Source organism: Hipposideros armiger, unplaced genomic scaffold (assembly GCF_001890085.2).
Source record: "Hipposideros armiger isolate ML-2016 unplaced genomic scaffold, ASM189008v1 scaffold_200, whole genome shotgun sequence".
In the NCBI taxonomy this organism is placed as follows: Eukaryota; Metazoa; Chordata; class Mammalia; order Chiroptera; family Hipposideridae; genus Hipposideros; species Hipposideros armiger.
Genome location: NW_017731550.1, coordinates 2,332,935 through 2,341,365, shown reverse-complemented (window position 1 = coordinate 2,341,365; position 8,431 = coordinate 2,332,935).

The following is an 8,431-nucleotide window of genomic DNA, read 5'->3' as shown; positions in this document are numbered from 1 at the left end:
GATGTAACAGATAAACAGTGTACACATGGGAACCGACCAGTAATTTTCGAACTAGGATATTACTAATATTGTTAAAATTACCTGCCTTTTTCATCCCCTTCCTTTCTTCCAGAGGTAACATTTTTCTGTATTTTGAGTTTATTCCTTTGCTTTTTAAAAGTTTAGATTATGTACATGTACATTTAATTTGCTAAACGGTTGCTGTACAAGGATAGTTATTTAATTGTAACTTTTTTTTTTCACTCAACTGTATGCTTCTAAATTCATCCTAGCTTGTTGGATATCTTTGCATGTAGCTGTAGTTCCTTAGTTTTACTGCTATATACTGGTAATATTCCTTTGTGTGCTACTTTACTCCTTATATTTCCCAGGTTTTGTCAATGCAAACAATGCCGATATGAACATTCTTATCAATGGATTAGGATACAAAAATTCAAGGGTGTCCTTTAGAGCACAGCATATGCCTAGAGAGAATATTTTCAACTATTTTGTACTTACAGCAACTGCGTTAAAGTCTTTGTCTGATAATTGTGACATCTTGGTCATTTAGGTGTTGGCAGCTGTTGATTTTATTTTTTCTCCAGGTATGGTCATATTTTCCAGGTTTTCGTATGGTGAGTCATTGTGGTTTTTATCTTGGATAATTTGGATATTATGTTACATAATCTCTGAGTCCTGTTAAAAGCCTTTGGGAAATGTTGATTTTTTGGGGTAAGTTTGCTTGTTTTAGGAGGCAGTCAGATTACAAGTTCAGTCTTACCTTGGATGGGTGCTGGTTCCATGTCAGGTCAGTTTTCAAAGGCTTTGTTATGCTGTTTTGAGTGTGTCCTATATGTAAACACTCAGGGATAATTTTGGAAGTTGGTCAGTAGTTTAAATTGTAATACAATTCACATATCTTCTGCTATGCAGCTTTATGTCTGTCTGGCAGATTCTCAGTTTGGGTGTCAGTTTAAGTGGTTTCATTTGTAGAATTAGGAGTTCTCCTTCTCCAGCTCTCTTCTTTGATATTCCTCTCATACTCTATTTTACAGGGTCCCCTTTTCCTGGCCCTCTTGCCAGAAATAAGAGGTTCTTATTTACTCTAGAGGTAGTCCTGGACAGAAGATAGTGTTATTAAAAGTGTCCTTGGTTATATCTCCCTTCCATTCAAGAGAGAGACCTTTAAGCCCCAACTTGCGTTTTCCAGACAAAGGCTCTATCTAGTTGTGCCCTAGCTTGGGTCAGATTTGGGGGTGATTTTCACTAACAAAAACTCAGAAAAGTTTTGCGCTTTGGCTATCCACTGCGTTCCTTGGGCTGGAGCTGCCTCTAGTTGCTGCGTGGGCTCTCCCTATCTGTGTTCAGTCCCAGGAGCTGCCTAGTGGAGAGTAACTGAGGGAAACACGGGGAGGCAGGCATGCTTCATCCTGAGGCCCTTGCCTCCACCCTGCTGCTGATGCACAGGGTAGTCAAACCACACTTTTGCAAGTTATGTCAGGTAGTTGTCTTCATGGCCATGCTTGTCCCCTCCCAGAGCTTTCTAGACTATAACGCTGCAAAGCCGGGAGGGAGGGAGGGCAGGGGGCTTTCCTATCAAACTCTTTTCTTGCCTTTCATCATTGTGGTGACATCCTGCTTTTCTGGGTTGCTCTTAAAGGACAGGTGATGGCTATGACGTGCCTGAATAGGATCCTTTTCTTGCCCTGCCCAGGGCTCCTCGCCTGTCTTCACCACTGGAATTGGTGTGTGGAAGGCAGGGCTGCAGCCAACATTAATAGGGTCACATTGTAGCAACGCAGTAAATAAGGCTTAAGACAGTTCAAGAGAAGACGTGATTGGAAGGTGTGTTGTTCTATGTTAATGCTTTAAATTCTAGAAATAAATGCTATAAAATTCTGAATGACATATTTAACATGACCATAAAAACAGAAAAATTGTTTACATTTTTCTGCATTCTCTGGGTAAGTCTTGGCATTTGTGGTCATCATCAACAAAGCACATTAATATTAGTCATCAGAAGCCGGTATTCACAGGCAGCAGCACAATGGATGTTGGCGTGAGCCGAGTAATGATGTAACTGCATTAAATAAATGGCATTTGAGAATTGCAGAGGCAAGAAGATCTATACTGTTTCAATTTAAAAACGTTCCAGAGGGCCATAGCACTATGAATAATAATAGTGTGGCTACCTTTTCCTTGCACTGGAATATATAAAATTAGCCAGGAATGATTATCTTTGACATTAAATAACAAAAAGAAGTATATCCTGGAAACTATGAAAATGTTTCATGTGCACTGATTGGACAATAAACAAATATATTAGTATCTTTTTCTTGCCCTAAAAGTTTATCAATAAATCACTACACCTCACATGGGCCCATGAATATGTAATTGTAATTACTTTTATAATCACGTTGCTATAGATAACTTCTGCCCTGCCCCCCTCTCCCCCCCAAATATTTCCCCAGTGCTTTGTTTGCTCTAGAGGCAGTCCTGGACAGAAGATAGTGTTATTAAAAGTGTCCATGGTTATGTCTCTCCTCCATTCAAGAGAGATACCTTTAAGCCCCAACTTCTGGTTTCCAGACAAAGGCTCTACCTTGGATGTGCCCTAGTTTGGGTCAGATCCAATCAGCCATGTCAGGTGTAATGTACAACCCTGACTGCTAGGAAGTACCCCTGTGGCAAACGGTATTACCCAGAGAAAAGAAAAAAGCAGTTGGTTCCTGTATTAGTTTTCTAGTGCTGTGTATCAAATTACCTCAAACTTAGCAGCCTAAAGCAACACTTTTTATTGCCTCTTAGTTTCTGTGGGTCAGAAGCCTGAGCATGGCTTTTGTACTGCTTAGGGTCTCACCAGACAGCAATCAAGGTATCAAATAGGGGTGCAATTTCATCTGAGGCTCAGGGTCACCTTCCAAGCTCATTCAGGTTTTTGATAGAATTCCAGCGCGTTGCAGCTAGAGAACTGTGGTCCCCATTCTCTTGCCAGATGTTAACCAAGGCTTTCTCTCATCTCCCGGAGACTGCCCTCAGGTCCTAATCACATGGCCCTCCCACCAGCAGCAGCATGAGTGTAGTCTTATGTAGTGTAATGTAATCATGGGGAAAATGATTCTATCACTTTTGCTGTATAATGTGACCTAATCAAAGAGGTGACATCTTATATTCACAGGTCCTGCTCACACTCAAAGGGAGGGTATAATACAGGGTATGGATTCCAGGAAGCCAGAATCTTGAAAGCCATCTTAAAATTCTACCTACCATGGCTGTTGAATGGGCAAATATTTCAGGGGGTGGCCAGTACAGTTGTCACACTCTCAAAGCATTGCAAAATTCTTAAACTATCTACCTTATTCTCTTTGTCATTCTTTTAAGAACAACAGTTTATTGTAGTACTTACTTGGGATGTGTGTGAATATTCATAGACATCCAAGCCTCATATACCTCAGATATACATCTCTGAGAATATTTTGTCACACAGATTTCTTTCTACAGTTCAAACTAAATGTGCTTAAAGAAATGACAAGAAACTTAAATATTGTTCACTTTATGATTTGACAGTCTTGGAAATTCAGTGGATTAAAAGGTGTGGGTTTACATACATACTTTACAAATCTCCTACAACTTGAATGTTTTTTTGTTTTGAGCAAACTATTCATAGGAAATTTTTGCCAGCTGGTGTTTCAGAGTCCTTTATAAATTAATTATAATATTTACTAGCCGTGTGGGAGTGGAGAAGTCTATTTAGGTCAAGGAAGCTGGCCCTGCTGAAGAATGAAAGGCAACACATATATAAGGTATCAGTTGAAAAATCTAATGCAGGGCCGGCCGAGTGGTGCATTGGTTAGGAGTTGGCTTGGGACGCCAGCTCTGAACAGCAGGACTCCGGTTCGGATCCCACATGAGGGCCAGTGACACTGCCCTCCACAGCTAAGATAGTGAACAACAGCTCAGCCTGAAGCTGGGCTGCCTTGAGTCGCCAGCGATGGCAATGGCATAGGCTGCAGCGGGGCTGGCCGGCAGTGGGCGTGCACTTTTATGAGCTCCCATGAGCCACCGTGAGCTCCCTGTGTCCAATGGCCGGCAACTGATCTGCCTCACCCAGAAAGAGCGCGATGATAATACCAACATGGGCCAGTGAAGTGATGTCCTCCACAACTAGACTGAAGAACAAAAGGACAGCAACTTGTCTGTTCCCCTTCCCCAATTCCCCAACGCTGTTCCCCTCCCCGAATTCCCCAATAAAATCTTTAAAAAAAAGAAAAAAATCTAATGCAGTGCTTTCTTAAGCACATATGTTAAAAAAATGAACAATACTGAGGTTATGTGCAAATTTATAGAGGAAATCATATTATAATTGGAATAAAAATGTATTGACGTTTGCCATGATTTATGGCAAAAATATTCGCTGACACATGACTTTACAGATGTTCCATGCCACAGGACAAATGGGATGCTTGATGCTAACAGCACATTCATTCATTCACTTGCTCAACAGGACAGGGCTAGATATTGTATCTACAAAGAGGACAGTATCACATCCTCTTTCTTTAAGGAGCTCACAGAGGGCTGGAGAATACAGATGTGTAAAGAGATATTTAGAAAGCAGTGTTGTGAATATACGTAGTATAGGTATAATTAGAGGATGTTAGGGGCATTCTCAGGAGGAACAACTCTCCCAGTTCACAGGTGGGAAAGAGAAATAAATGCATCAGAGTTATTTCATTACAAGTAACAGAAACCAAATCTGGTTAAACTTTATCCTTCAGGGCTGGGACAAGAATGAGGCAAGCGAGTCAAAAGGGGCATGAAATTTAAGGAGGCGCTCTCAGGTGCTAAGCCTGAAGGTGTCACATGAGAGTGAGTGCCTCCTTAAATTTTGTACCCTCGATGTCTGCTTTTTTATAATAGTCCTGGTTCTATGTATTCCTTCAGTCTGTGGATGAAAAAGAGGGTTCTATGGAAAATAACCTCACAGGGTGATCTTATCATAAATTCCTAACTGGGCAGGTCATGGTGGGTAGTCATGCCCCAAGCACATAACTTTTTAGTAGAAGGTTTATCTTTGCCTAAAGCAAGACTTACCCGTTATTCCTGTGCATCTAGGTTAACACACCTTTGAAATAAACCTTAACCACCCTCAAGAGAACACATAATTTTGTTAACTATCCTATAACCTAATCCCCACTTTGCTTTTCCCCCACCTCCATGTAATCTTCCTTAATTTCAAATGCGTAAAAAAAGCTGCAAAAGTTTGAGATCTTGTTCCCTGGCATACATTCTCAGCTTGGCTCCAATAAACTCTTATAAAACTCCCTATAGGTTTGGACATTTCGTAACATCCATTTTTACCCTTAGTCAAAAACTTTTTTTTTGTTGTTGTTTTTTACTTTCTAATGAAAAACAGTTAAGAAACTCATTCATACTGATGTAAACAACCAAAAACAATTTAAAGTATACATTCTTTTAAAGGAATTTTCAGTTTAGCAGAAATAAAGTCCTTAAACCACAGCTCAAAAACTGAAATGTTTACAGGGACCAGGCAGTAGCATAAATGAATGAAGCAGGACTGTGTAAGACACTAGGCAATGAGGGAGAGTGTGACAAGCTGTTCAAAGACACACAAGTTCAACTTAAAATAAATACTGTGTTTTTGCTAAACAAAAAGTGACTGTTGGGTTATAAGCTCAATAGGATAGCCGTTAGTGTCCCTTATTTTAGGGTTAAAGAAATTCAGTTGCTATACTAGAATTTCTGTACACAAACAGATGTGAGAACATAAAGAGAATTGGATGGAAACACCTACCTGGGATATTATTCTCCACTTAAAGTTTCCTAGTGGCCTTGTAAAGCATTCTTTTGGCTTTGTTTGCTTCCTACAGATCCCCAAGATCTGGCCTAGTTATTCCCTTTCTTTTCTGTCACTACTACTTCTTTTGCCTGTATTCCATGAGCCACAAGATGTAACTGGAGAGTTTTTCATAGCTAGAAACTAGAGAGAAATAAAGTTTAGGAACAGGAAAGTTATAGCATCACAACTCTTAAGAGTCTCTTGTCGGGACCGAAGTAGTGTAATGAACAAGAGCAGTCAAAGTTTATATCTGCCGAATGTGCTTTCCTAGTGTCAGGAAACTCCAGGTGCCTCCAACAGGACTGTCAATCATGGTGCTCTCCTTAACCCCAAGCACAATTTGGGAGTTTTGTCCCACGCTGTCCAATCAGAATGCCCAGTTTCCTGAAGGGAGGAAGGAGTAAAGCTGCCAGCTTACCATCTATTCACTTCCTTCACCCTGAGGGATACCATTAGGGCAAAGAAAAAGGAGGCAATCTGGTTTAACCTCCTTGTTACCTGGACTTCCAGGGAAATAGAATAATGATTTTAGGCAGGAGGAGAAGGCCTTATCTATAGAATGTTCTTAGCAGTATCTCTCTTGGTAGGGATTGCTTACAGTAAGTAAACCTGGAACCTACTGATTTATTGGACATGGCCTCACAGGAAAATGTCATGTAAGCTATGCAACTCTCTGAGGTATAAAATGGAGATGTTTCATAAATTACATGCTCCATTCTGTGAGATAATCATCTGCAAAGCGTCACACAGAGACCTTGTCTATTATTCTGGGCCGGTAGATAGGAAGGACCTGGCAACAATGTCCCAGATGTTTCTCTGCTTTGTCTCCTGATTTCCTGTACACTTGAAATGTTTAGTAAAGCTTGGTGCTAGGTGAGGTCTCTGATATATGTGAGTCTGATTTTATAATCCAGTCCCGTGTGTTAGCTCACCTGCTCATGGTGCTTGGTTGAAGAATGAATTCGTAAACTAGGAAAATTCAATCAGAATATTCCCTAGGGATTCATTTAGGAATGTTGGGAGAGAAGTTCTTAAGCTGGTACATGTGAATGTGAGGCCTAATACATAGAGAGAGCCCACGCACAAAAAGAAGTTAAGCAGAGACAATGAGAGCTAATAGAATTAGAGAAGAGAGGTAAGAGATGGAGAGAGAAAGTGAATTCTGAATATAGCATTTGAATCCCTGAATTTCATTCTTTGTGAAGCCACAACTACCCTCTGGACTTCCCAGTTACATAAGCCAATAAATAAAACTTTTTATTTAAGCTAGATCCCACTGGGTTTCTGTCACTTGTGATCAACAATTCTGACTAATATAGCTGGAATTTGGTATGGGCCAGACTGGGAGGAGGACCAAGTTGCTCAGGAACAAACAAGCCTGCTAGAATAGTTCTCAGAGATAAAAATCAGATGAGAAACAGAAATATAAAGCTTTTCAATTTGTTTGATTGTGACGAATACTATCATAGTTAAGGCATGTTGTTAACATATACTGCAATAAACCAGGAATGACTAAATTGTTCCACAGTTTGGAGTAGTGGTTAAAATCATGGGCTTTTGGAACTAGAATTCCTGCTTTGCTGCCTGTGGACATGTAACCTTGGTCAAAGTGCTACCTCTCAGTTTTCTCATATGTATAATAGGAATAATGATACATCGTATTGTTTTTTCAGTGTTAAATAAGTACTGTGTTTAAAACTCTATAAGAAGAGCATCTAGGGCTGGCCGAATGGCGCGGTGGTTAAGAGCTGGCTTGGGACGCCAGAGGGCCCTGGTTCGGATCCCACATATGAGGGCCAGTGACACTGCCCTCTACAGCTAAGATGCTGAACAGCAGCTCAACCTGGAGCTGGGCTGCCATGAGTCGCCGGCAGCGAAGGCATATGCTGCAGCCACTGCTGCAGTGGGTTGCCATGGGCTACCGTGAATGGCCAGCAGCCGCAGTGAGCGGCCGTCCAGAAGCTGGCGACTGATCTGCCTCGCCCGGGAAGAGCGCAATGATGGTGCCAACTTGGGCCAGTGAAGCAACGTCCTCCACAACTAGACTGAAGAACAAAAGGACAGCAACTTGTCTGTTCCCCTTCCCCCAATTCCACAATTAAAAATCTTAAAAAAAAAAAAATAAGAAGAGCATCCAGCACACAATAAGTGCCATCCATTTGTTGTGGTTATTCTTATTATTGTTATTCTCCAAACCTCAGTTTTTTTATCGTAAAATGGGGATAATAATATATGTGTGTGAATTTTAAATAAGACAATACGTATAAAATGCTTGACAGTAAATGAACAATAAAGGGCAAGTCTTAACAGCTATAATTGGGAAGTTAGAGTAGCTGTAAGTTATGTGTACCAAACATGTATTCCCAATTTTCAAAAACAAAACAAAGTGCACACACACATTCCTAAGTACTAATAGAAAAATGTTGGGGTTAATGGTACAGGCATTGGAACCAGTTTGCCTGGGTTCAGGTCTTGGTCACTCCTAATAAAATGAGAGTAATGATAATATCTGCTTCATAATATGGTTTTGAGGATTACATGAGGCAATCTGTCTAAAGTAATAAGAACTGTGCCGGGAAAGTAGTAAGCAGTCAA